The sequence below is a fragment of the Carcharhinus amblyrhynchos genome, chromosome 5 (genome assembly GCF_965287045.1).
Source record: "Carcharhinus amblyrhynchos chromosome 5, sCarAmb.v2.hapA, whole genome shotgun sequence".
NCBI classification, from domain to species: domain Eukaryota; kingdom Metazoa; phylum Chordata; class Chondrichthyes; order Carcharhiniformes; family Carcharhinidae; genus Carcharhinus; species Carcharhinus amblyrhynchos.
In genome coordinates, this window is record NC_137328.1 from 28,991,791 (window position 1) to 29,019,309 (window position 27,519).

Below are 27,519 nucleotides of genomic sequence, written 5' to 3' on the forward strand. Positions count from 1 at the left end.
CCAAGTTGCTCACCTCACAGAGACAAACACTTGACGACATTGTAGTTTCATTGAGATACACACATTGGCAGAATATCAGCCAAATGTTTTTCACTGCTCGATGGTATTCAGGGAAACTTTGGAACATATTGTGGATTTTCTCCAACTTGCTGATCTCATCGAGATAAGCACTATACAATTTTCTCATTTCATTGAGATACACACATTGGCAGAATGTCAGCCCAATTGCATTCACTGCTCGAAGGTATTCAGGGAAACTTGGGAACATATTGTGGATTTCCTCCAACATGCTGATCTCATCGAGATAAGCAGTATACCACTTCCTCATTTCATTGTGATACACACATCGGCAGAATATCAGCCAAATGGCATTCACTACTCGAAGGCATTCAGTGAATCTTTGGAACCTGTTGGGTATTTCTTACAACTTGCTGAACTCAATGAGATAAGGACTTCACCACTTTCTCATTTCATTGAGATAAACACGTTGGCAGAATATCAGCCAAATGGCATTCACTGCTCAAAGGCATTGCGAGAAACTTTGGAACCTATTGTGGATTTCTTCCAATTTGCTGAACGGAATGAGATAAACACTTTACCACTTTCTCATTTCATTGTGATACACACATTAGCAGAATATCAGCCAAATGGCATTCACTACTCCAAGACATTCAGTGAATCTTTGGAACCTATTGGGGTTTTCTTACAACTTGCTGAACTCTTTGAAATAAGGACTTTACCACTTTCTCATTGCATTGAGATAAACACATTGGCAGAATATCAGCCAAATGGCATTCGTTACTCGAAGGAATTCAGAGAATCCTTGGAACCTATTGTGGATTTCCCCCAACTTGCTGAACTCATCGAGACAAACACTTTACGACTTTCTCTTTTCATTGAGGTACACACATTGGCAGAATAACAGCCAAACGGCATTCACTGCTCGAAGATATTCAGAGAAACTTTGGAACCTATTGTGGATTTCCTCCAAATTGCTAATCTCATCGAGATGATCCAAATGGCATACTCTTATCTCTGGTATTCAGAGAAACTTTGGAACATATTGTGGATTTCCTCCAACTTGCTGATCTCATCGAGATAAGCACTATACAACTTTCTCATTTCATTGAGATACACACATTGGCAGAATACCAGCCAAATTGCATTCACTGCTCGAAAGTATTCAGAGAAACTTTGGAACCTATTGCGGATTTCTTCCAACTTGCTAAATTCATCGAGATAAGAACTTTACCACTATATCATTACATTGAGATACACACACTGGCAGAATATCAGACAAATGGCATTCACTGCTCGAAGGTAATCAGAGAAACTTTGGAACCTATTTCGGATTTCTTCCAACTTGCTGAATTCATCGAGATAAGAACTTTACCACTATCTCAATACATTGAGATACACACACTGGCAGAATATCAGACAAATGGCATTCACTGCTCGAAGGTTTTCAGAGAAACTTTGGAACCGATTGTGGATTTCTTGAAACTTGTTAAACTCATGGAGATAAGGAATTTACCACTTTCTCATTTCATTGAGATACACACATAGACAGAATATCAGCCAAATGGCATTCACTGCTCGATGGTATTCAGAGAAACTTTGGAACATATTGTGGATTTTCTCCAACTTGCTGATCTCATCGAGATAAGCACTTTACAACTTTCTCATTTCATTGAGATACACACATTGGCACAATATCAGCCAAATGGCATTCACTACTCGAAGGCATTCAGTGAATCTTTGGAACCTATTGGGGATTTCTTACATTTGCTGAACTCATTGAGATAAGCACTTTACCAGTTTCTCATTTCATTGTGATACACACATTGGCAGAATATCAGCCAAATGGCATTCACTACTCCAAGGCATTCAGTGAATCTTTGGAACCTATTGGGGTTTTCTTACAACTTGCTGAACTCTTTGAAATAAGTACTTTACCACTTTCTCTTTGCATTGAGATAAACATATTGGCAGAATATCAGCCAAATGGCATTCGTTGCTGGAAGGAATTCAGAGAATCCTTGGAACCTATTGTGGATTTCTTCCAATTTGCTGAACGGAATGAGATAAATACTTTACCACTTTCTCATTTCGTTGTGATACACACATTAGCAGAATATCAGCCAAATGGCCTTCACTACTCCAAGGCATTCAGTGAATCGTTAGAACCCATTGGGGTTTTCTTGCAACTTGCTGAACTCTTTGAAATAAGTACTTTACCGCTTTCTCATTGCATTGAGATAAACACAATGGCTGAATATCAGCCAAATGACATTCGTTGCTGGAAGGAATTCAGAGAATCCTTGGAACCTATTGTGGATTTCCCCCAACTTGCTGAACTCATCGAGACAAACACTTTACGACTTTCTCATTTCATTGAGGTACACACATTGGCAGAATAACAGCCAAATGGCATTCACTGCTCGAAGGTATTCAGAGAAACTTTGGGACCTATTGCGGATTTCTTCCAGCTTGCTGAATTCATCGAGATAAGAACTTCACCACTATCTCAATACATTGAGATACACACACTGGCAGAATATCAGACAAATGGCATTCACTGCTCGAAGGTAATCAGAGAAACTTTGGAACCTACTTGGGATTTCTTCCAACTTGCTGAATTCATCGAGATAAGAACTTTACCACTTTCTCATTTCATTGTGATACACACATTGGCAGAATATCAGCCAAACGGCATTCACTGCTCGAAGGCATTCCGTGAATCTTTGGAACCTGTCGGGTATTTCTTACAACTTGCTGAACTCAATGAGATAAGGACTTCACCACCTTCTCAGTTCATTGAGATAAACACGTTGGCAGAATATCAGCCAAATGGCATTCACTGCTCTAAGGCATTGCGAGAAACTTTGGAACCTATTGTGGATTTCTTCCAATTTGCTGAACGGAATGAGATAAACACTTTACCACTTTCTCATTTCGTTGTGATACACACATTAGCAGAATATCAGCCAAATGGCATTCACTACTCCAAGGCATTCAGTGAATCTTTGGAACCTATTGGGGTTTTCTTACAACTTGCTGAACTCTTTGAAATAAGTACTTTACCACTTTCTCATTGCATTGAGATAAACACATTGGCAGAATATCAGCCAAATGACATTCGTTGCTGGAAGGAATTCAAAGAATCCTAGGAACCAATTGTGGATTTCTCCCAACTTGCTGAACTCATCGAGACAAACACTTTACGACTTTCTCATTTCATTGAGGTACACACATTGGCAGAATAACAGCCAAACGGCATTCTCTGCTCGAAGGTATTCAGAGAAACTTTGGAACCTATTGCGGATTTCTTCCAACTTGCTGAATTCATCGAGATAAGAACTTCACCACTATCTCATTACATTGAGATACACACACTGGCAGAATATCAGACAAATGGCATTCACTGCTCGAGGGTAATCAGAGAAACTTTGGAACCTACTGCGGATTTCTTCCAACTTGCTGAATTCATCGAGATAAGAACTTTACCACTATCTCATTTCATTGAGATACACACACTGGCAGAATATCAGACAAATGGCATTCACTGCTCGAAGGTATTCAGAGAAACTTTGGAACCGATTGTGGATTTCTTGAAACTTGTTAAACTCATGGAGATAAGGAATTTACCACTTTCTCATTTCATTGAGATACACACATAGACAGAATATCAGCCCAATGGCATTCACTGCTCGACGGTATTCAGAGAAAATTTGGAACCTATTGTGGATTTCCCCCATCTTGCTGATCTAACCGAGACAAACACTTTACGACATTCTCATTTCATGGAGGTACACACAGTGGCAGAATATCAGCCAAATGGCATTCACTGCTCGAAGGTATTCCGAGAAACTTTGCAACCCATTGTGGATTTCTTCCAAGTTGCTGAACGGAATGAGATAAACACTTTACCACTTTCTCATTTCATTGTGATACACACATTTGCAGAAAATCAGCCAAATGGGATTCACTACTCCAAGACATTCAGTGAATCTTTGGAACCTATTGGGGTTTTCTTACAACTTGCTGAAATCTTTGAAATAAGGACTTTACCACATTCTCATTGCATTGAGACATACACATTGGCGGTATATCTGCCAAATGGCATTCGTTGCTGGAAGGAATTCAGAGAATCCTTGGAACCTATTGTGGATTTCCCCCAACTTGCTGAACTCATCGAGACAAACACTTTACGACTTTCTCATTTCATTGAGGTACACACATTGGCAGAATAACAGCCAAACGGCATTCACTGCTCGAAGGTATTCAGTGAAACTTTGGAACCTATTGCGGATTTCTTCCAACTTGCTGAATTCATCGAGATAAGAACTTTACCACTATCTCATTACATTGAGATACACACACTGGCAGAATATCAGACAAATGGCATTCACTGCTCGAAGGTAATCACAGAAACTTTGGAACCTATTTCGGATTTCTTCCAAGTTGCTGAATTCATCGAGATAAGAACTTTACCACTGTCTCATTTCATTGATATACACACACTGGCAGAATATCAGACAAATTGCATTCGCTCCTCGAAAGTATTCAGAGAAACTTTGGAACCGATTGTGGATTTCTTGAAACTTGTTAAACTCATGGAGATAAGGAATTTACCACTTTCTCATTTCATTGAGATACACACATAGACAGAATATCAGCCCAATGGCTTTCACTGCTCGACGGTATTCAGAGAAAATTTGGAACCTATTGTGGATTTCCCCCAACTTGCTGATCTCTCCGAGACAAACACTTTACGACATTCTCATTGCATGGAGGTACACACATTGGCAGAATATTAGCCAAATGGCATTCACTGCTCGAAGGTACTCCGAGAAACTTTGGAACCCATTGTGGATTTCTTCCAATTTGCTGAACTCAACGAGATAAACACTTTACCACTTTCTCATTTCATTGAGATACACACATTGGCACAAGATCAGCCAAATGGCATTCACTACTCGAAGGTATTCAGTGAAACTTTGGAACCTATTGCGGATTTCTTCCAACTTGCTGAATTCAACGAGATAAGAACTTTACCACTATCTCATTACATTGAGATACACACACTGGCAGAATATCAGACAAATGGCATTCACTGCTCGAAGGTAATCAGAGAAACTTTGGAACCTATTTCGGATTTCTTCCAAGTTGCTGAATTCATCGAGATAAGAACTTTACCACTGTCTCATTTCATTGATATACACACCCTGGCAGAATATAAGCCCAATGGCATTCACTGCTCGACGGTATTCAGAGAAAATTTGGAACCTATAGTGGATTTCCCCCAACTTGCTGATCTCTCTGAGACAAACACTTTACGACATTCTCATTGCATGGAGGTACAGACATTGGCAGAATATTAGCCAAATGGCATTCACTGCTCGAAGGTATTCCGAGAAAATTTGGAACCCATTGTGGATTTCTTCCAATTTGCTGAACTCAACGAGATAAACACTTTACCACTTTCTCTTTTCATTGAGATAAACACATTGGCAGAATATCAGCCGAATTGCATTCACTGCTCGAAGGTATTCAGAGAAACTTTGGAACCTATTGTGGATTTCCTCCAAGTTGCTCACCTCACAGAGACAAACACTTGACGACATTCTAGTTTCATTGAGATACACACATTGGCAGAATATCAGCCAAATGTTTTTCACTGCTCGATGGTATTCAGGGAAACTTTGGAACATATTGTGGATTTTCTCCAACTTGCTGATGTCATCGAGATAAGCACTATACAATTATCTCATTTCATTGAGATACACACATTGGCAGAATGTCAGCCCAATTGCATTCACTGCTCGAAGGTATTCAGGGAAACTTGGGAACATATTGTGGATTTCCTCCAACATGCTGATCTCATCGAGATAAGCAGTATACCACTTCCTCATTTCATTGTGATACACACATCGGCAGAATATCAGCCAAATGGCATTCACTACTCGAAGGCATTCAGTGAATCTTTGGAACCTGTTGGGTATTTCTTACAACTTGCTGAACTCAATGAGATAAGGACTTCACCACTTTCTCTTTGCATTGTGATAAACACATTGGCAGAATATCAGCCAAATGGCATTCGTTGCTGGAAGGAATTCAGAGAATCCTTGGAACCTATTGTGGATTTCCCCCAACTTGCTGAACTCATCGAGACAAACACTTTACGACTTTCTCTTTTCATTGAGGTACACACATTGGCAGAATAACAGCCAAACGGCATTCACTGCTCGAAGATATTCAGAGAAACTTTGGAACCTATTGTGGATTTCCTCCAAATTGCTAATCTCATCGAGATGATCCAAATGGCATACTCTTATCTCTGGTATTCAGAGAAACTTTGGAACATATTGTGGATTTCCTCCAACTTGCTGATCTCATCGAGATAAGCACTATACAACTTTCTCATTTCATTGAGATACACACATTGGCAGAATACCAGCCAAATTGCATTCACTGCTCGAAAGTATTCAGAGAAACTTTGGAACCTATTGCGGATTTCTTCCAACTTGCTAAATTCATCGAGATAAGAACTTTACCACTATATCATTACATTGAGATACACACACTGGCAGAATATCAGACAAATGGCATTCACTGCTCGAAGGTAATCAGAGAAACTTTGGAACCTATTTCGGATTTCTTCCAACTTGCTGAATTCATCGAGATAAGAACTTTACCACTATCTCAATACATTGAGATACACACACTGGCAGAATATCAGACAAATGGCATTCACTGCTCGAAGGTATTCAGAGAAACTTTGGAACCGATTGTGGATTTCTTGAAACTTGTTAAACTCATGGAGATAAGGAATTTACCACTTTCTCATTTCATTGAGATACACACATAGACAGAATATCAGCCAAATGGCATTCACTGCTCGATGGTATTCAGAGAAACTTTGGAACATATTGTGGATTTTCTCCAACTTGCTGATCTCATCGAGATAAGCACTTTACAACTTTCTCATTTCATTGAGATACACACATTGGCACAATATCAGCCAAATGGCATTCACTACTCGAAGGCATTCAGTGAATCTTTGGAACCTATTGGGGATTTCTTACATTTGCTGAACTCATTGAGATAAGCACTTTACCAGTTTCTCATTTCATTGTGATACACACATTGGCAGAATATCAGCCAAATGGCATTCACTACTCCAAGGCATTCAGTGAATCTTTGGAACCTATTGGGGTTTTCTTACAACTTGCTGAACTCTTTGAAATAAGTACTTTACCACTTTCTCTTTGCATTGTGATAAACACATTGGCAGAATATCAGCCAAATGGCATTCGTTGCTGGAAGGAATTCAGAGAATCCTTGGAACCTATTGTGGATTTCTTCCAATTTGCTGAACGGAATGAGATAAATACTTTACCACTTTCTCATTTCGTTGTGATACACACATTAGCAGAATATCAGCCAAATGGCCTTCACTACTCCAAGGCATTCAGTGAATCGTTGGAACCCATTGGGGTTTTCTTGCAACTTGCTGAACTCTTTGAAATAAGTACTTTACTACTTTCTCATTGCATTGAGATAAACACAATGGCTGAATATCAGCCAAATGACATTCGTTGCTGGAAGGAATTCAGAGAATCCTTGGAACCTATTGTGGATTTCCCCCAACTTGCTGAACTCATCGAGACAAACACTTTACGACTTTCTCATTTCATTGAGGTACACACATTGGCAGAATAACAGCCAAATGGCATTCACTGCTCGAAGGTATTCAGAGAAACTTTGGGACCTATTGCGGATTTCTTCCACCTTGCTGAATTCATCGAGATAAGAACTTCACCACTATCTCATTACATTGAGATACACACACTGGCAGAATATCAGACAAATGGCATTCACTGCTCGAAGGTAATCAGAGAAACTTTGGAACCTACTTGGGATTTCTTCCAACTTGCTGAATTCATCGAGATAAGAACTTTACCACTTTCTCATTTCATTGTGATACACACATTGGCAGAATATCAGCCAAACGGCATTCACTGCTCGAAGGCATTCCGTGAATCTTTGGAACCTGTCGGGTATTTCTTACAACTTGCTGAACTCAATGAGATAAGGACTTCACCACCTTCTCAGTTCATTGAGATAAACACGTTGGCAGAATATCAGCCAAATGGCATTCACTGCTCTAAGGCATTGCGAGAAACTTTGGAACCTATTGTGGATTTCTTCCAATTTGCTGAAAGGAATGAGATAAACACTTTACCACTTTCTCATTTCATTGTGATACAAACATTAGCAGAATATCAGCCAAATGGCATTCACTACTCCAAGACATTCAGTGAATCTTTGGAACCTATTGGGGTTTTCTTACAACTTGCTGAACTCTTTGAAATAAGGACTTTACCACTTTCTCATTGCATTGAGATAAACAGATTGGCAGAATATCAGCCAAATGGCATTCGTTACTAGAAGGAATTCAGAGAATCCTTGGAACCTATTGTGGATTTCCCCCAACTTGCTGAACTCATCGAGACAAACACTTTACGACTTTCTCATTTCATTGAGGTACACACATTGGCAGAATAACAGCCAAACGGCATTCACTGCTCGAAGGTATTCAGAGAAACTTTGGAACCTACTGTGGATTTCCTCCAAATTGCTAATCTCATCCAGATGATCCAAATGGCATACTCTTATCTCTGGTATTCAGAGAAACTTTGGAACATATTGTGGATTTCCTCCAACTTGCTGAATTCATCGAGATAAGAACTTTACCACTATCTCATTACATTGAGATACACACACTGGCAGAATATTAGACAAATGGCATTCACTGCTCGAAGGTAATCAGAGAAACTTTGGAACCTATTTCGGATTTCTTCCAACTTGCTGAATTCATCGAGATAAGAACTTTACCACTATCTCATTACATTGAGATACACACACTGGCAGAATATCAGCCAAATGGCATTCACTGCTCGAAGGTATTCAGAGAAACTTTGGAACCGATTGTGGATTTCTTGAAACTTGTTAAACTCATGGAGATAAGGAATTTACCACTTTCTCATTTCATTGAGATACACACATAGACAGAATATCAGCCCAATGGCATTCACTGCTCGAAGGCAGTCACTGAATCTTTGGAACCTATTGGGGATTTCTTAGAACTTCCTGAACTCAATGAGATAAGGGCTTTACCACTTTCTCTTTTCATTGAGATAAACACATTGGCAGAACATCAGCCGAATTGCATTCACTGCTCTTCGGTATTCGGAGAAACTTTGGAACCTATTGTGGATATCCTCCAACTTGCTGAAGTCACAGAGACAAACACTTGACGACATTCTAATTTCATTGAGATACACACATTGGCAGAATATCAGCCAAATGGCATTCACTGCTCGATGGTATTCAGAGAAACTTTGGAACATATTGTGGATTTTCTCCAACTTGCTGATCTCATCGAGATAAGCACTATACAACTTTCTCATTTCATTGAGATACACACATTGGCACAATATCAGCCAAATGGCATTCACTACTCGACGGCATTCAGTGAATCTTTGGAACCTAAAGGGGATTTCTTACAACTTGCTGAACTCATTAAGATAAGCACTTTACCACTTTCTCATTTCATTGTGATACACACATTGGCAGAATATCAGCGAAATGGCATTCACTACTCGAAGGCATTGCGAGAAACTTTGGAACCTATTGTGGTTTTCTTCCAATTTGCTGAACGGAATGAGATAAACACTTTACCACTTTCTCATTTCGTTGTGATACACACATTAGCAGAATATCAGCCAAATGGCATTCACTACTCCAAGGCATTCAGTGAATCTTTGGAACCTATTGGGGTTTTCTTACAACTTGCTGGACTCTTTGAAATAAGGACTTTACCACTTTCTCATTGCATTGAGATAAACACATTGGCAGAATATCAGCCAAATGGCATTCGTTGCTGGAAGGAATTCAGAGAATCCTTGGAACCTATTGTGGATTTCCCCCAACTTGCTGAACTCATCGAGACAAACACTTTACGACTTTCTCATTTCATTGAGGTACACACATTGGCAGAATGACAGCCAAACGGCATTCACTGCTCGAAGGTATTCAGAGAAACTTTGGAACCTATTGCGGATTTCTTCCAACTTGCTGAATTCATCGAGATAAGAACTTTACCACTATCTCATTACATTGAGATACACACACTGGCAGAATATCAGACAAATGGCATTCACTGCTCGAAGGTAATCAGAGAAACTTTGGAACCTACTGCGGATTTGTTCCAACTTGCTGAATCCATCGAGATAAGAACTTTACCACTATCTCATTTCATTGCGATACACACACTGGCAGAATATCAGACAAATGGCATTCACTGCTCGAAGGTATTCAGAGAAACTTTGGAACCGATTGTGGATTTGTTGAAACTTGTTAAACTCATGGAGATAAGGAATTTACCACTTTCTCATTTCATTGAGATACACACATAGACAGAATATCAGCCCAATGGCATTCACTGCTCGACGGTATTCAGAGAAAATTTGGAACCTATTCTGGATTTCCCCCAACTTGCTGATCTAACCGAGACAAACACTTTACGACATTCTCATTTCATGGAGGTACACACATTGGCAGAATATCAGCCAAATGGCATTCACTGCTCGAAGGTATTCCGAGAAACTTTGGAACCCATTGTGGATTTCTTCCAATTTGCTGAACTCAACGAGATAAACACTTTACCACTTTCTCATTTCATTGTCATACACACATTGGCAGAATATCAGCCAAATGGCATTCACTGCTCGATGGTATTCAGAGAAACTTTGGAACATATTGTGGATTTTCTCCAACTTGCTGATCTCATCGAGATAAGCACTATACAACTTTCTCATTTCATTGAGATACACGCATTGGCACACTATCAGCCAAAAGGCATTCACTACTCGAAGGCATTCAGTGAATCTTTGGAACCTATTGGGGATTTCTTACAACTTGCTGAACTCATTGAGATAAGCACTTTACCACTTTCTCATTTCATTGTGATACACACATTGGCAGAATATCAGCCAAATGGCATTCACTACTCGAAGGCATTCAGAGAATCTTTGGAACTGTTGGGTATTTCTTACAACTTGCTGAACTCAATGAGATAAGGACTTCACCACTTTCTCATTTCATTGAGATAAACACGTTGGCAGAATATCAGCCAAATGGCATTCACTGCTCTAAGGCATTGCGAGAAACTTTGGAACCTATTGTGGATTTCTTCCAATTTGCTGAACCGAATGAGATAAACACTTTACCACTTTCTCATTTCATTGTGATACAAACATTAGCAGAATATCAGCCAAATGGCATTCACTACTCCAAGACATTCAGTGAATCTTTGGAACCTATTGGGGTTTTCTTACAACTTGCTGAACTCTTTGAAATAAGTACTTTACCACTTTCTCATTGCATTGAGTTAAACACATTGGCAGAATATCAGCCAAATGGCATTCGTTGCTGGAAGGAATTCTGAGAATCCTTGGAACCTATTGTGGATTTCTTCCAATTTGCTGAATGGAATGAGATAAGCACTTTACCACTTTCTCAATTCATTGTGATACACACATTAGCAGAATATCAGCCAAATGCCATTCACTACTCCAAGGCATTCCGTGAATCTTTGGAACCTATTGGTGTTTTCTTACAACTTGCTGAACTCATTGAAATAAGGACTTTACCACATTCTCATTGCATTGAGACAAACACATTGGCAGAATATCAGCCAAATGGCATTCGTTGCTGGAAGGAATTCAGAGAATCCTAGGAACCTATTGTGGATTTCCACCAATTTGCTGAACACATCGAGACAAACACTTTACGACTTTCTCATTTCATTGAGGTACACACATTGGCAGAATACCAGCCAAATTGCATTCACTGCTCGAAGGTATTCAGTGAAACTTTGGAACCTATTGCGGATTTCTTCCAACTTGCTGAATTCATCGAGATAAGAACTTTACCACTATCTCATTTCGTTGATATACACACACTGGCAGAATATCAGACAAATTGCATTCACTCCTCGAAAGTATTCAGAGAAACTTTGGAACCGATTGTGGATTTCTTGAAACTTGTTAAACTCATGGAGATAAGGAATTTACCACTTTCTCATTTCATTGAGATACACACATAGACAGAATATCAGCCCAATGGCGTTCACTGCTCGACGGTATTCAGAGAAAATTTGGAACCTATTGTGGATTTCCCCCAACTTGCTGATCTCTCTGAGACAAACACTTTACGACATTCTCATTGCATGGAGGTACACACACTGGCAGAATATCAGACAAATGGCATTCACTGCTCGAAGGTAATCAGAGAAACTTTGGAACCTATTGCGGATTTCTTCCAACTTGCTGAATTCATCGAGATAAGAACTTTACCACTATCTCATTTCATTGATATACACACACTGGCAGAATATCAGACAAATGGCATTCACTCCTCGAAAGTATTCAGAGAAACTTTGGAACCGATTGTGGATTTCTTGAAACTTGTTAAACTCATGGAGATAAGGAATTTACCACTTTCTCATTTCATTGAGATGCACACATAGACAGAATATCAGCCCAATGGCATTCACTGCTCGACGGTATTCAGAGAAAATTTGGAACCTATTGTGGATTTCCCCCAACTTGCTGATCTCTCCGAGACAAACACTTTACGACATTCTCATTGCATGGAGGTACACACATTGGCAGAATATTAGCCAAATGGCATTCACTGCTCGAAGGTATTCCGAGAAACTTTGGAACCCATTGTGGATTTCTTCCAATTTGCTGAACTCAACGAGATAAACACTTTACCACTTTCTCATTTCATTGAGATACACACGTTGGCACAAGATCAGCCAAATGGCATTCACTACTCGAAGGCATTCAGTGAATCTTTGGAACCCGTTGTGGATTTCTTCCAATTTGCTGAACTCAACGAGATAAACACTTTACCACTTTCTCTTTTCATTGAGATAAACACATTGGCAGAATATCAGCCGAATTGCAGTCACTGCTCGAAGGTATTCAGAGAAACTTTGGAACCTATTGTGGATTTCCTCCAACTTGCTCACCTCACAGAGACAAAAACTTGACGACATTCTAGTTTCATTGAGATACACACATTGGCAGAATATCAGCCAAATGTTTTTCACTGCTCGATGGTATTCAGGGAAAGTTTGGAACATATTGTGGATTTTCTCCAACTTGCTGATCTCATCGAGATAAGCACTATACAATTTTCTCATTTCATTGAGATACACTCATTGAAAGAATGTCAGCCCAATTGCATTCACTGCTCGAAGGCAGTCAGTGAATCTTTGGAACCTATTGGGGATTTCTTACAACTTCCTGAACTCAATGAGATAAGGGCTTTACCACTTCCTCTTTTCATTGAGATAAACACATTGGCAGAACATCAGCCGAATTACATTCACTGCTCTTCGGTATTCGGAGAAACTTTGGAACCTATTGTGGATATCCTCCAACTTGCTGAACTCACAGAGACAAACACTTGACGACATTCTAATTACACTGAGATACACACATTTGCAGAATATCAGCCAAATGGCATTCACTGCTCGATGGTATTCAGAGAAACTTTGGAACATATTGTGGATTTTCTCCAACTTGCTGATCTCATCGAGATAAGCACTATACAACTTTCTCATTTCATTGAGATACACACATTGGCACAATATCAGCCAAATGGCATTCACTACTCGAAGGCATTCAGTGAATCTTTGGAACCTATTGGGGATTTCTTACAACTTGCTGAACTCATTGAGATAAGCACTTTCCCACTTTCTCATTTCATTGTGATACACACATTGGCAGAATATCAGCCAAATGGCATTCACTACTCGAAGGCATTCAGTGAATCTTTGGAACCTATTGGGGATTTCTTACAACTTGCTGAACGCATTGAGATAAGCTCTTTACCACTTTCTCATTTCATTGTGATACACACATTGGCAGAATATAAGCCAAATGGCATTCACTACTCGAAGGCATTCAGTGAATCTTTGGAACCTATTGGGGTTTTCTTACAACTTGCTGAACTCATTGAAATATGGACTTTACCACTTTCTCATTGCATTGAGATACACACCTTGGCAGAATATCAGCCCAATTGCATTCACTGCTCGAAGGTATTCAGGGAAACTTGGGAACATATTGTGGATTTCCTCCATCATGCTGATCTCATCGAGATAAGCACTATACCACTTTCTCATTTCATTGTGATACACACATCAGCATTGCGAGAAACTTTGGAACCTATTGTGGATTTCTTCCAATTTGCTGAACGGAATGAGATAAACACTTTACCACTTTCTCATTTCATTGTGATACCCACATTAGCAGAAAATCAGCCAAATGGGATTCACTACTCCAAGACATTCAGTGAATCTTTGGAACCTATTGGGGTTTTCTTACAACTTGCTGAACTCTTTGAAATAAGGACTTTACCACATTCTCATTGCATTAAGACAAACACATTGGCGGAATTTCTGCCAAATGACATTCGTTGCTGGAAGGAATTCAGAGAATCCTTGGAACCTATTGTGGATTTCCCCCAACTTGCGGAACTCATCGAGACAAACACTTTACGACTTTCTCATTTCATTGAGGTACACACATTGGCAGAATAACTGCCAAACGGCATTCACTGCTCGAAGGTATTCAGAGAAACTTTGGAACATGGTGTGGATTTCCTCCAACTTGCTGATCTCATCGAGATAAGCACTATACAACTTTCTCATTTCATTGAGATACACACATTGGCAGAATACCAGCCAAATTGCATTCACTGCTCGAAGGTATTCAGTGAAACTTTGGAACCTATTGCGGATTTCTTCCAACTTGCTGAATTCAACGAGATAAGAACTTTTCCACTATCTCATTACATTGAGATACACACACTGGCAGAATATCAGACAAATGGCATTCACTGCTCGAAAGTATTCAGAGAAACTTTGGAACCGATTGTGGATTTCTTGAAACTTGTTAAACTCATGGAGATAAGGAATTTACCACTTTCTCATTTCATTGAGATACACACATAGACAGAATATCAGCCCAATGGCATTCACTGCTCGACGGTATTCAGAGAAAATTTGGAACCTATTGTGGATTTCCCCCAACTTGCTGATCTCTCCGAGACAAACACTTTACGACATTCTCATTGCATGGAGGTACACACATTGGCAGAATATTAGCCAAATGGCATTCACTGCTCGAAGGTATTCCGAGAAACTTTGGAACCCATTGTCGATTTCTTCCAATTTGCTGAACTCAACGAGATAAACACTTTACCACTTTCTCTTTTCATTGAGATAAACAGATTGGCAGAATATCAGCCGAATTGCATTCACTGCTCGAAGGTATTCAGAGAAACTTTGGAACCTATTGTGGATTTCCTCCAACTTGCTCACCTCACAGAGAGAAACACTTGACGACATTCTAGTTTCATTGAGATACACACATTGGCAGAATATCAGCCAAATGTTTTTCACTGCTCGATGGTATTCAGGGAAACTTTGGAACATATTGTGGATTTTCTCCAACTTGCTGATCTCATCGAGATAAGCACTATACAATTTTCTCATTTCATTGAGATACACACATTGGCAGAATGTCAGCCCAATTGCATTCACTGCTCGAAGGTATTCAGGGAAACTTGGGAACATATTGTGGATTTCCTCCAACATGCTGATCTCATCGAGATAAGCACTATACCACTTCCTCATTTCATTGTGATACACACATCGGCAGAATATCAGCCAAATGGTATTCACTACTCGAAGGCATTCAGTGAATCTTTGGAACTGTTGGGTATTTCTTACAACTTGCTGAACTCAATGAGATAAGGACTTCACCACTTTCTCATTTCATTGAGATAAACACGTTGGCCGAATATCAGCCAAATGGCATTCGTTACTCGAAGGAATTCAGAGAATCCTTGGAACCTGTTGGGTATTTCTTACAACTTGCTGAACTCAATGAGATAAGGACTCCACCACTTTCTCATTTCATTGAGATAAACACTTTGGCAGAATATCAGCCAAATGGCATTCACTGCTCTAAGGCATTGCGAGAAACTTTGGACCTATTGTGGTTTTCTTCCAATTTGCTGAACGGAATGAGATAAACACTTTACCACTTTCTCATTTCATTGTGATACACACATTAGCAGAATATCAGCCAAATGGCATTCACTACTCCAAGGCATTCAGTGAATCTTTGGAACCTATTGGGGTTTTCTTACAACTTGCTGAACTCTTTGAAATAAGTACTTTACCACTTTCTCATTGCATTGAGATAAACACATTGGCAGAATATCAGCCAAATGGCATTCGTTGCTGGAAGGAATTCAGAGAATCCTAGGAACCAATTGTGGATTTCTCCCAACTTGCTGAACTCATCGAGACAAACACTTTACGACTTTCTCATTTCATTGAGGTACACACATTGGCAGAATAACAGCCAAACGGCATTCTCTGCTCGAAGGTATTCAGAGAAACTTTGGAACCTATTGCGGATTTCTTCCAACTTGCTGAATTCATCGAGATAAGAACTTCACCACTATCTCATTACATTGAGATACACACACTGGCAGAATATCAGACAAATGGCATTCACTGCTCGAGGGTAATCAGAGAAACTTTGGAACCTACTGCGGATTTCTTCCAACTTGCTGAATTCATCGAGATAAGAACTTTACCACTATCTCATTTCATTGAGATACACACACTGGCAGAATATCAGACAAATGGCATTCACTGCTCGAAGGTATTCAGAGAAACTTTGGAACCGATTGTGGATTTCTTGAAACTTGTTAAACTCATGGAGATAAGGAATTTACCACTTTCTCATTCCATTGAGATACACACATAGACAGAATATCAGCCCAATGGCATTCACTGCTCGACGGTATTCAGAGAAAATTTGGAACCTATTGTGGATTTCCCCCATCTTGCTGATCTAACCGAGACAAACACTTTACGACATTCTCATTTCATGGAGGTACACACATTGGCAGAATATCAGCCAAATGGCATTCACTGCTCGAAGGTATTCCGAGAAACTTTGCAACCCATTGTGGATTTCTTCCAAGTTGCTGAACGGAATGAGATAAACACTTTACCACTTTCTCATTTCATTGTGATACACACATTTGCAGAAAATCAGCCAAATGGGATTCACTACTCCAAGACATTCAGTGAATCTTTGGAACCTATTGGGGTTTTCTTACAACTTGCTGAAATCTTTGAAATAAGGACTTTACCACATTCTCATTGCATTGAGACATACACATTGGCGGAATATCTGCCAAATGGCATTCGTTGCTGGAAGGAATTCAGAGAATCCTTGGAACCTATTGTGGATTTCCCCCAACTTGCTGAACTCATCGAGACAAACACTTTACGACTTTCTCATTTCATTGAGGTACACACATTGGCAGAATAACAGCCAAACGGCATTCACTGCTCGAAGGTATTCAGTGAAACTTTGGAACCTATTGCGGATTTCTTCCAACTTGCTGAATTCATCGAGATAAGAACTTCACCACTATCTCATTACATTGAGATACACACACTGGCAGAATATCAGACAAATGGCATTCACTGCTCGAAGGTAATCAGAGAAACTTTGGAACCTATTTCGGATTTCTTCCAAGTTGCTGAATTCATCGAGATAAGAACTTTACCACTGTCTCATTTCATTGATATACACACACTGGCAGAATATCAGACAAATTGCATTCGCTCCTCGAAAGTATTCAGAGAAACTTTGGAACCGATTGTGGATTTCTTGAAACTTGTTAAACTCATGGAGATAAGGAATTTACCACTTTCTCATTTCATTGAGATACACACATAGACAGAATATCAGCCCAATGGCTTTCACTGCTCGACGGTATTCAGAGAAAATCTGGAACCTATTGTGGATTTCCCCCAACTTGCTGATCTCTCCGAGACAAACACTTTACGACATTCTCATTGCATGGAGGTACACACATTGGCAGAATATTAGCCAAATGGCATTCACTGCTCGAAGGTACTCCGAGAAACTTTGGAACCCATTGTGGATTTCTTCCAATTTGCTGAACTCAACGAGATAAACACTTTACCACTTTCTCATTTCATTGAGATACACACATTGGCACAAGATCAGCCAAATGGCATTCACTACTCGAAGGTATTCAGTGAAACTTTGGAACCTATTGCGGATTTCTTCCAACTTGCTGAATTCAACGAGATAAGAACTTTACCACTATCTCATTACATTGAGATACACACACTGGCAGAATATCAGACAAATGGCATTCACTGCTCGAAGGTAATCAGAGAAACTTTGGAACCTATTTCGGATTTCTTCCAAGTTGCTGAATTCATCGAGATAAGAACTTTACCACTGTCTCATTTCATTGATATACACACCCTGGCAGAATATAAGCCCAATGGCATTCACTGCTCGACGGTATTCAGAGAAAATTTGGAACCTATAGTGGATTTCCCCCAACTTGCTGATCTCTCTGAGACAAACACTTTACGACATTCTCATTGCATGGAGGTACAGACATTGGCAGAATATTAGCCAAATGGCATTCACTGCTCGAAGGTATTCCGAGAAACTTTGGAACCCATTGTGGATTTCTTCCAATTTGCTGAACTCAACGAGATAAACACTTTACCACTTTCTCATTTCATTGAGATAAACACATTGGCAGAATATCAGCCGAATTGCATTCACTGCTCGAAGGTATTCAGAGAAACTTTGGAACCTATTGTGGATTTCCGCCAAGTTGCTCACCTCACAGAGACAAACACTTGACGACATTCTAGTTTCATTGAGATACACACATTGGCAGAATATCAGCCAAATGTTTTTCACTGCTCGATGGTATTCAGGGAAACTTTGGAACATATTGTGGATTTTCTCCAACTTGCTGATCTCATCGAGATAAGCACTATACAATTTTCTCATTTCATTGAGATACACACATTGGCAGAATGTCAGCCCAATTGCATTCACTGCTCGAAGGTATTCAGGGAAACTTGGGAACATATTGTGGATTTCCTCCAACATGCTGATCTCATCGAGATAAGCAGTATACCACTTCCTCATTTCATTGTGATACACACATCGGCAGAATATCAGCCAAATGGCATTCACTACTCGAAGGCATTCAGTGAATCTTTGGAACCTGTTGGGTATTTCTTACAACTTGCTGAACTCAATGAGATAAGGACTTCACCACTTTCTCATTTCATTGAGATAAACACGTTGGCAGAATATCAGCCAAATGGCATTCACTGCTCAAAGGCATTGCGAGAAACTTTGGAACCTATTGTGGATTTCTTCCAATTTGCTGAACGGAATGAGATAAACACTTTACCACTTTCTCATTTCATTGTGATACACACATTAGCAGAATATCAGCTAAATGGCATTCACTACTCCAAGACATTCAGTGAATCTTTGGAACCTATTGGGGTTTTCTTACAACTTGCTGAACTCTTTGAAATAAGGACTTTACCACTTTCTCATTGCATTGAGATAAACACATTGGCAGAATATCAGCCAAATGGCATTCGTTACTCGAAGGAATTCAGAGAATCCTTGGAACCTATTGTGGATTTCCCCCAACTTGCTGAACTCATCGAGACAAACACTTTACGACTTTCTCTTTTCATTGAGGTACACACATTGGCAGAATAACAGCCAAACGGCATTCACTGCTCGAAGATATTCAGAGAAACTTTGGAACCTATTGTGGATTTCCTCCAAATTGCTAATCTCATCGAGATGATCCAAATGGCATACTCTTATCTCTGGTATTCAGAGAAACTTTGGAACATATTGTGGATTTCCTCCAACTTGCTGATCTCATCGAGATAAGCACTATACAACTTTCTCATTTCATTGAGATACACACATTGGCAGAATACCAGCCAAATTGCATTCACTGCTCGAAAGTATTCAGAGAAACTTTGGAACCTATTGCGGATTTCTTCCAACTTGCTAAATTCATCGAGATAAGAACTTTACCACTATATCATTACATTGAGATACACACACTGGCAGAATATCAGACAAATGGCATTCACTGCTCGAAGGTAATCAGAGAAACTTTGGAACCTATTTCGGATTTCTTCCAACTTGCTGAATTCATCGAGATAAGAACTTTACCACTATCTCAATACATTGAGATACACACACTGGCAGAATATCAGACAAATGGCATTCACTGCTCGAAGGTATTCAGAGAAAGTTTGGAACCGATTGTGGATTTCTTGAAACTTGTTAAACTCATGGAGATAAGGAATTTACCACTTTCTCATTTCATTGAGATACACACATAGACAGAATATCAGCCAAATGGCATTCACTGCTCGATGGTATTCAGAGAAACTTTGGAACATATTGTGGATTTTCTCCAACTTGCTGATCTCATCGAGATAAGCACTATACAACTTTCTCATTTCATTGAGATACACACATTGGCACAATATCAGCCAAATGGCATTCACTACTCGAAGGCATTCAGTGAATCTTTGGAACCTATTGGGGATTTCTTACATTTGCTGAACTCATTGAGATAAGCACTTTACCAGTTTCTCATTTCATTGTGATACACACATTGGCAGAATATCAGCCAAATGGCATTCACTACTCCAAGGCATTCAGTGAATCTTTGGAACCTATTGGGGTTTTCTTACAACTTGCTGAACTCTTTGAAATAAGTACTTTACCACTTTCTCTTTGCATTGAGATAAACACATTGGCAGAATATCAGCCAAATGGCATTCGTTGCTGGAAGGAATTCAGAGAATCCTTGGAACCTATTGTGGATTTCTTCCAATTTGCTGAACGGAATGAGATAAATACTTTACCACTTTCTCATTTCGTTGTGATACACACATTAGCAGAATATCAGCCAAATGGCCTTCACTACTCCAAGGCATTCAGTGAATCGTTGGAACCCATTGGGGTTTTCTTGCAACTTGCTGAACTCTTTGAAATAAGTACTTTACCACTTTCTCATTGCATTGAGATAAACACAATGGCTGAATATCAGCCAAATGACATTCGTTGCTGGAAGGAATTCAGAGAATCCTTGGAACCTATTGTGGATTCCCCCAACTTGCTGAACTCATCGAGACAAACACTTTACGACTTTCTCATTTCATTGAGGTACACACATTGGCAGAATAACAGCCAAATGGCATTCACTGCTCGAAGGTAATCAGAGAAACTTTGGAACCTACTTGGGATTTCTTCCAACTTGCTGAATTCATCGAGATAAGAACTTTACCACTTCCTCATTTCATTGTGATACACACATCGGCAGAATATCAGCCAAATGGCATTCACTACTCGAAGGCATTCAGTGAATCTTTGGAACCTGTTGGGTATTTCTTACAACTTGCTGAACTCAGTGAGATAAGGACTTCACCACTTTCTCATTTCATTGAGATAAACACGTTGGCAGAATATCAGCCAAATGGCATTCACTGCTCAAAGGCATTGCGAGAAACTTTGGAACCTATTGTGGATTTCTTCCAACTTGCTGAACTCAATGAGATAAGGACTTCACCACTTTCTCATTTCATTGAGATAAACACGTTGGCAGAATATCAGCCAAATGGCATTCACTGCTCAAAGGCATTGCGAGAAACTTTGGAACCTATTGTGGATTTCTTCCAATTTGCTGAACGGAATGAGATAAACACTTTACCACTTTCTCATTTCGTTGTGATACACACATTAGCAGAATATCAGCCAAATGGCATTCACTACTCCAAGGCATTCAGTGAATCTTTGGAACCTATTGGGGTTTTCTTACAACTTGCTGAACTCTTTGAAATAAGTACTTTACCACTTTCTCATTGCATTGAGATAAACACATTGGCAGAATATCAGCCAAATGGCATTCGTTGCTGGAAGGAATTCAAAGAATCCTAGGAACCAATTGTGGATTTCTCCCAACTTGCTGAACTCATCGAGACAAACACTTTACGACTTTCTCATTTCATTGAGGTACACACATTGGCAGAATAACAGCCAAACGGCATTCTCTGCTCGAAGGTATTCAGAGAAACTTTGGAACCTATTGCGGATTTCTTCCAACTTGCTGAATTCATCGAGATAAGAACTTCACCACTATCTCATTACATTGAGATACACACACTGGCAGAATATCAGACAAATGGCATTCACTGCTCGAGGGTAATCAGAGAAACTTTGGAACCTACTGCGGATTTCTTCCAACTTGCTGAATTCATCGAGATAAGAACTTTACCACTATCTCATTTCATTGAGATACACACACTGGCAGAATATCAGACAAATGGCATTCACTGCTCGAAGGTATTCAGAGAAACTTTGGAACCGATTGTGGATTTCTTGAAACTTGTTAAACTCATGGAGATAAGGAATTTACCACTTTCTCATTTCATTGAGATACACACATAGACAGAATATCAGCCCAATGGCATTCACTGCTCGACGGTATTCAGAGAAAATTTGGAACCTATTGTGGATTTCCCCCATCTTGCTGATCTAACCGAGACAAACACTTTACGACATTCTCATTTCATGGAGGTACACACATTGGCAGAATATCAGCCAAATGGCATTCACTGCTCGAAGGTATTCCGAGAAACTTTGCAACCCATTGTGGATTTCTTCCAAGTTGCTGAACGGAATGAGATAAACACTTTACCACTTTCTCATTTCATTGTGATACACACATTTGCAGAAAATCAGCCAAATGGGATTCACTACTCCAAGACATTCAGTGAATCTTTGGAACCTATTGGGGTTTTCTTACAACTTGCTGAAATCTTTGAAATAAGGACTTTACCACATTCTCATTGCATTGAGACATACACATTGGCGGAATATCTGCCAAATGGCATTCGTTGCTGGAAGGAATTCAGAGAATCCTTGGAACCTATTGTGGATTTCCCCCAACTTGCTGAACTCATCGAGACAAACACTTTACGACTTTCTCATTTCATTGAGGTACACACATTGGCAGAATAACAGCCAAACGGCATTCACTGCTCGAAGGTATTCAGTGAAACTTTGGAACCTATTGCGGATTTCTTCCAACTTGCTGAATTCATCGAGATAAGAACTTCACCACTATCTCATTACATTGAGATACACACACTGGCAGAATATCAGACAAATGGCATTCACTGCTCGAAGGTAATCAGAGAAACTTTGGAACCTATTTCGGATTTCTTCCAAGTTGCTGAATTCATCGAGATAAGAACTTTACCACTGTCTCATTTCATTGATATACACACACTGGCAGAATATCAGACAAATTGCATTCGCTCCTCGAAAGTATTCAGAGAAACTTTGGAACCGATTGTGGATTTCTTGAAACTTGTTAAACTCATGGAGATAAGGAATTTACCACTTTCTCATTTCATTGAGATACACACATAGACAGAATATCAGCCCAATGGCTTTCACTGCTCGACGGTATTCAGAGAAAATTTGGAACCTATTGTGGATTTCCCCCAACTTGCTGATCTCTCCGAGACAAACACTTTACGACATTCTCATTGCATGGAGGTACACACATTGGCAGAATATTAGCCAAATGGCATTCACTGCTCGAAGGTACTCCGAGAAACTTTGGAACCCATTGTGGATTTCTTCCAATTTGCTGAACTCAACGAGATAAACACTTTACCACTTTCTCATTTCATTGAGATACACACATTGGCACAAGATCAGCCAAATGGCATTCACTACTCGAAGGTATTCAGTGAAACTTTGGAACCTATTGCGGATTTCTTCCAACTTGCTGAATTCAACGAGATAAGAACTTTACCACTATCTCATTACATTGAGATACACACACTGGCAGAATATCAGACAAATGGCATTCACTGCTCGAAGGTAATCAGAGAAACTTTGGAACCTATTTCGGATTTCTTCCAATTTGCTGAATTCATCGAGATAAGAACTTTACCACTGTCTCATTTCATTGATATACACACCCTGGCAGAATATAAGCCCAATGGCATTCACTGCTCGACGGTATTCAGAGAAAATTTGGAACCTATAGTGGATGTCCCCCAACTTGCTGATCTCTCTGAGACAAACACTTTACGACATTCTCATTGCATGGAGGTACAGACATTGGCAGAATATTAGCCAAATGGCATTCACTGCTCGAAGGTATTCCGAGAAACTTTGGAACCCATTGTGGATTTCTTCCAATTTGCTGAACTCAACGAGATAAACACTTTACCACTTTCTCATTTCATTGAGATACACACATTGGCACAAGATCAGCCAAATGGCATTCACTACTCGAAGGCATTCAGTGAATCTTTGGAACCCATTGTGGATTTCTTCCAATTTGCTGAACTCAACGAGATAAACACTTTACCACTTTCTCTTTTCATTGAGATAAACACATTGGCAGAATATCAGCCGAATTGCATTCACTGCTCGAAGGTATTCAGAGAAACTTTGGAACCTATTGTGGATTTCCTCCAAGTTGCTCACCTCACAGAGACAAACACTTGACGACATTGTAGTTTCATTGAGATACACACATTGGCAGAATATCAGCCAAATGTTTTTCACTGCTCGATGGTATTCAGGGAAACTTTGGAACATATTGTGGATTTTCTCCAACTTGCTGATCTCATCGAGATAAGCACTATACAATTTTCTCATTTCATTGAGATACACACATTGGCAGAATGTCAGCCCAATTGCATTCACTGCTCGAAGGTATTCAGGGAAACTTGGGAACATATTGTGGATTTCCTCCAACATGCTGATCTCATCGAGATAAGCAGTATACCACTTCCTCATTTCATTGTGATACACACATCGGCAGAATATCAGCCAAATGGCATTCACTACTCGAAGGCATTCAGTGAATCTTTGGAACCTGTTGGGTATTTCTTACAACTTGCTGAACTCAATGAGATAAGGACTTCACCACTTTCTCATTTCATTGAGATAAACACGTTGGCAGAATATCAGCCAAATGGCATTCACTGCTCAAAGGCATTGCGAGAAACTTTGGAACCTATTGTGGATTTCTTCCAATTTGCTGAACGGAATGAGATAAACACTTTACCACTTTCTCATTTCATTGTGATACACACATTAGCAGAATATCAGCCAAATGGCATTCACTACTCCAAGACATTCAGTGAATCTTTGGAACCTATTGGGGTTTTCTTACAACTTGCTGAACTCTTTGAAATAAGGACTTTACCACTTTCTCATTGCATTGAGATAAACACATTGGCAGAATATCAGCCAAATGGCATTCGTTGCTGGAAGGAATTCAGAGAATCCTAGGAACCAATTGTGGATTTCTCCCAACTTGCTGAACTCATCGAGACAAACACTTTACGACTTTCTCATTTCATTGAGGTACACACATTGGCAGAATAACAGCCAAACGGCATTCTCTGCTCGAAGGTATTCAGAGAAACTTTGGAACCTATTGCGGATTTCTTCCAACTTGCTGAATTCATCGAGATAAGAACTTCACCACTATCTCATTACATTGAGATACACACACTGGCAGAATATCAGACAAATGGCATTCACTGCTCGAGGGTAATCAGAGAAACTTTGGAACCTACTGCGGATTTCTTCCAACTTGCTGAATTCATCGAGATAAGAACTTTACCACTATCTCATTTCATTGAGATACACACACTGGCAGAATATCAGACAAATGGCATTCACTGCTCGAAGGTATTCAGAGAAACTTTGGAACCGATTGTGGATTTCTTGAAACTTGTTAAACTCATGGAGATAAGGAATTTACCACTTTCTCATTCCATTGAGATACACACATAGACAGAATATCAGCCCAATGGCATTCACTGCTCGACGGTATTCAGAGAAAATTTGGAACCTATTGTGGATTTCCCCCATCTTGCTGATCTAACCGAGACAAACACTTTACGACATTCTCATTTCATGGAGGTACACACATTGGCAGAATATCAGCCAAATGGCATTCACTGCTCGAAGGTATTCCGAGAAACTTTGCAACCCATTGTGGATTTCTTCCAAGTTGCTGAACGGAATGAGATAAACACTTTACCACTTTCTCATTTCATTGTGATACACACATTTGCAGAAAATCAGCCAAATGGGATTCACTACTCCAAGACATTCAGTGAATCTTTGGAACCTATTGGGGTTTTCTTACAACTTGCTGAAATCTTTGAAATAAGGACTTTACCACATTCTCATTGCATTGAGACATACACATTGGCGGAATATCTGCCAAATGGCATTCGTTGCTGGAAGGAATTCAGAGAATCCTTGGAACCTATTGTGGATTTCCCCCAACTTGCTGAACTCATCGAGACAAACACTTTACGACTTTCTCATTTCATTGAGGTACACACATTGGCAGAATAACAGCCAAACGGCATTCACTGCTCGAAGGTATTCAGTGAAACTTTGGAACCTATTGCGGATTTCTTCCAACTTGCTGAATTCATCGAGATAAGAACTTCACCACTATCTCATTACATTGAGATACACACACTGGCAGAATATCAGACAAATGGCATTCACTGCTCGAAGGTAATCAGAGAAACTTTGGAACCTATTTCGGATTTCTTCCAAGTTGCTGAATTCATCGAGATAAGAACTTTACCACTGTCTCATTTCATTGATATACACACACTGGCAGAATATCAGACAAATTGCATTCGCTCCTCGAAAGTATTCAGAGAAACTTTGGAACCGATTGTGGATTTCTTGAAACTTGTTAAACTCATGGAGATAAGGAATTTACCACTTTCTCATTTCATTGAGATACACACATAGACAGAATATCAGCCCAATGGCTTTCACTGCTCGACGGTATTCAGAGAAAATCTGGAACCTATTGTGGATTTCCCCCAACTTGCTGATCTCTCCGAGACAAACACTTTACGACATTCTCATTGCATGGAGGTACACACATTGGCAGAATATTAGCCAAATGGCATTCACTGCTCGAAGGTACTCCGAGAAACTTTGGAACCCATTGTGGATTTCTTCCAATTTGCTGAACTCAACGAGATAAACACTTTACCACTTTCTCATTTCATTGAGATACACACATTGGCACAAGATCAGCCAAATGGCATTCACTACTCGAAGGTATTCAGTGAAACTTTGGAACCTATTGCGGATTTCTTCCAACTTGCTGAATTCAACGAGATAAGAACTTTACCACTATCTCATTACATTGAGATACACACACTGGCAGAATATCAGACAAATGGCATTCACTGCTCGAAGGTAATCAGAGAAACTTTGGAACCTATTTCGGATTTCTTCCAAGTTGCTGAATTCATCGAGATAAGAACTTTACCACTGTCTCATTTCATTGATATACACACCCTGGCAGAATATAAGCCCAATGGCATTCACTGCTCGACGGTATTCAGAGAAAATTTGGAACCTATAGTGG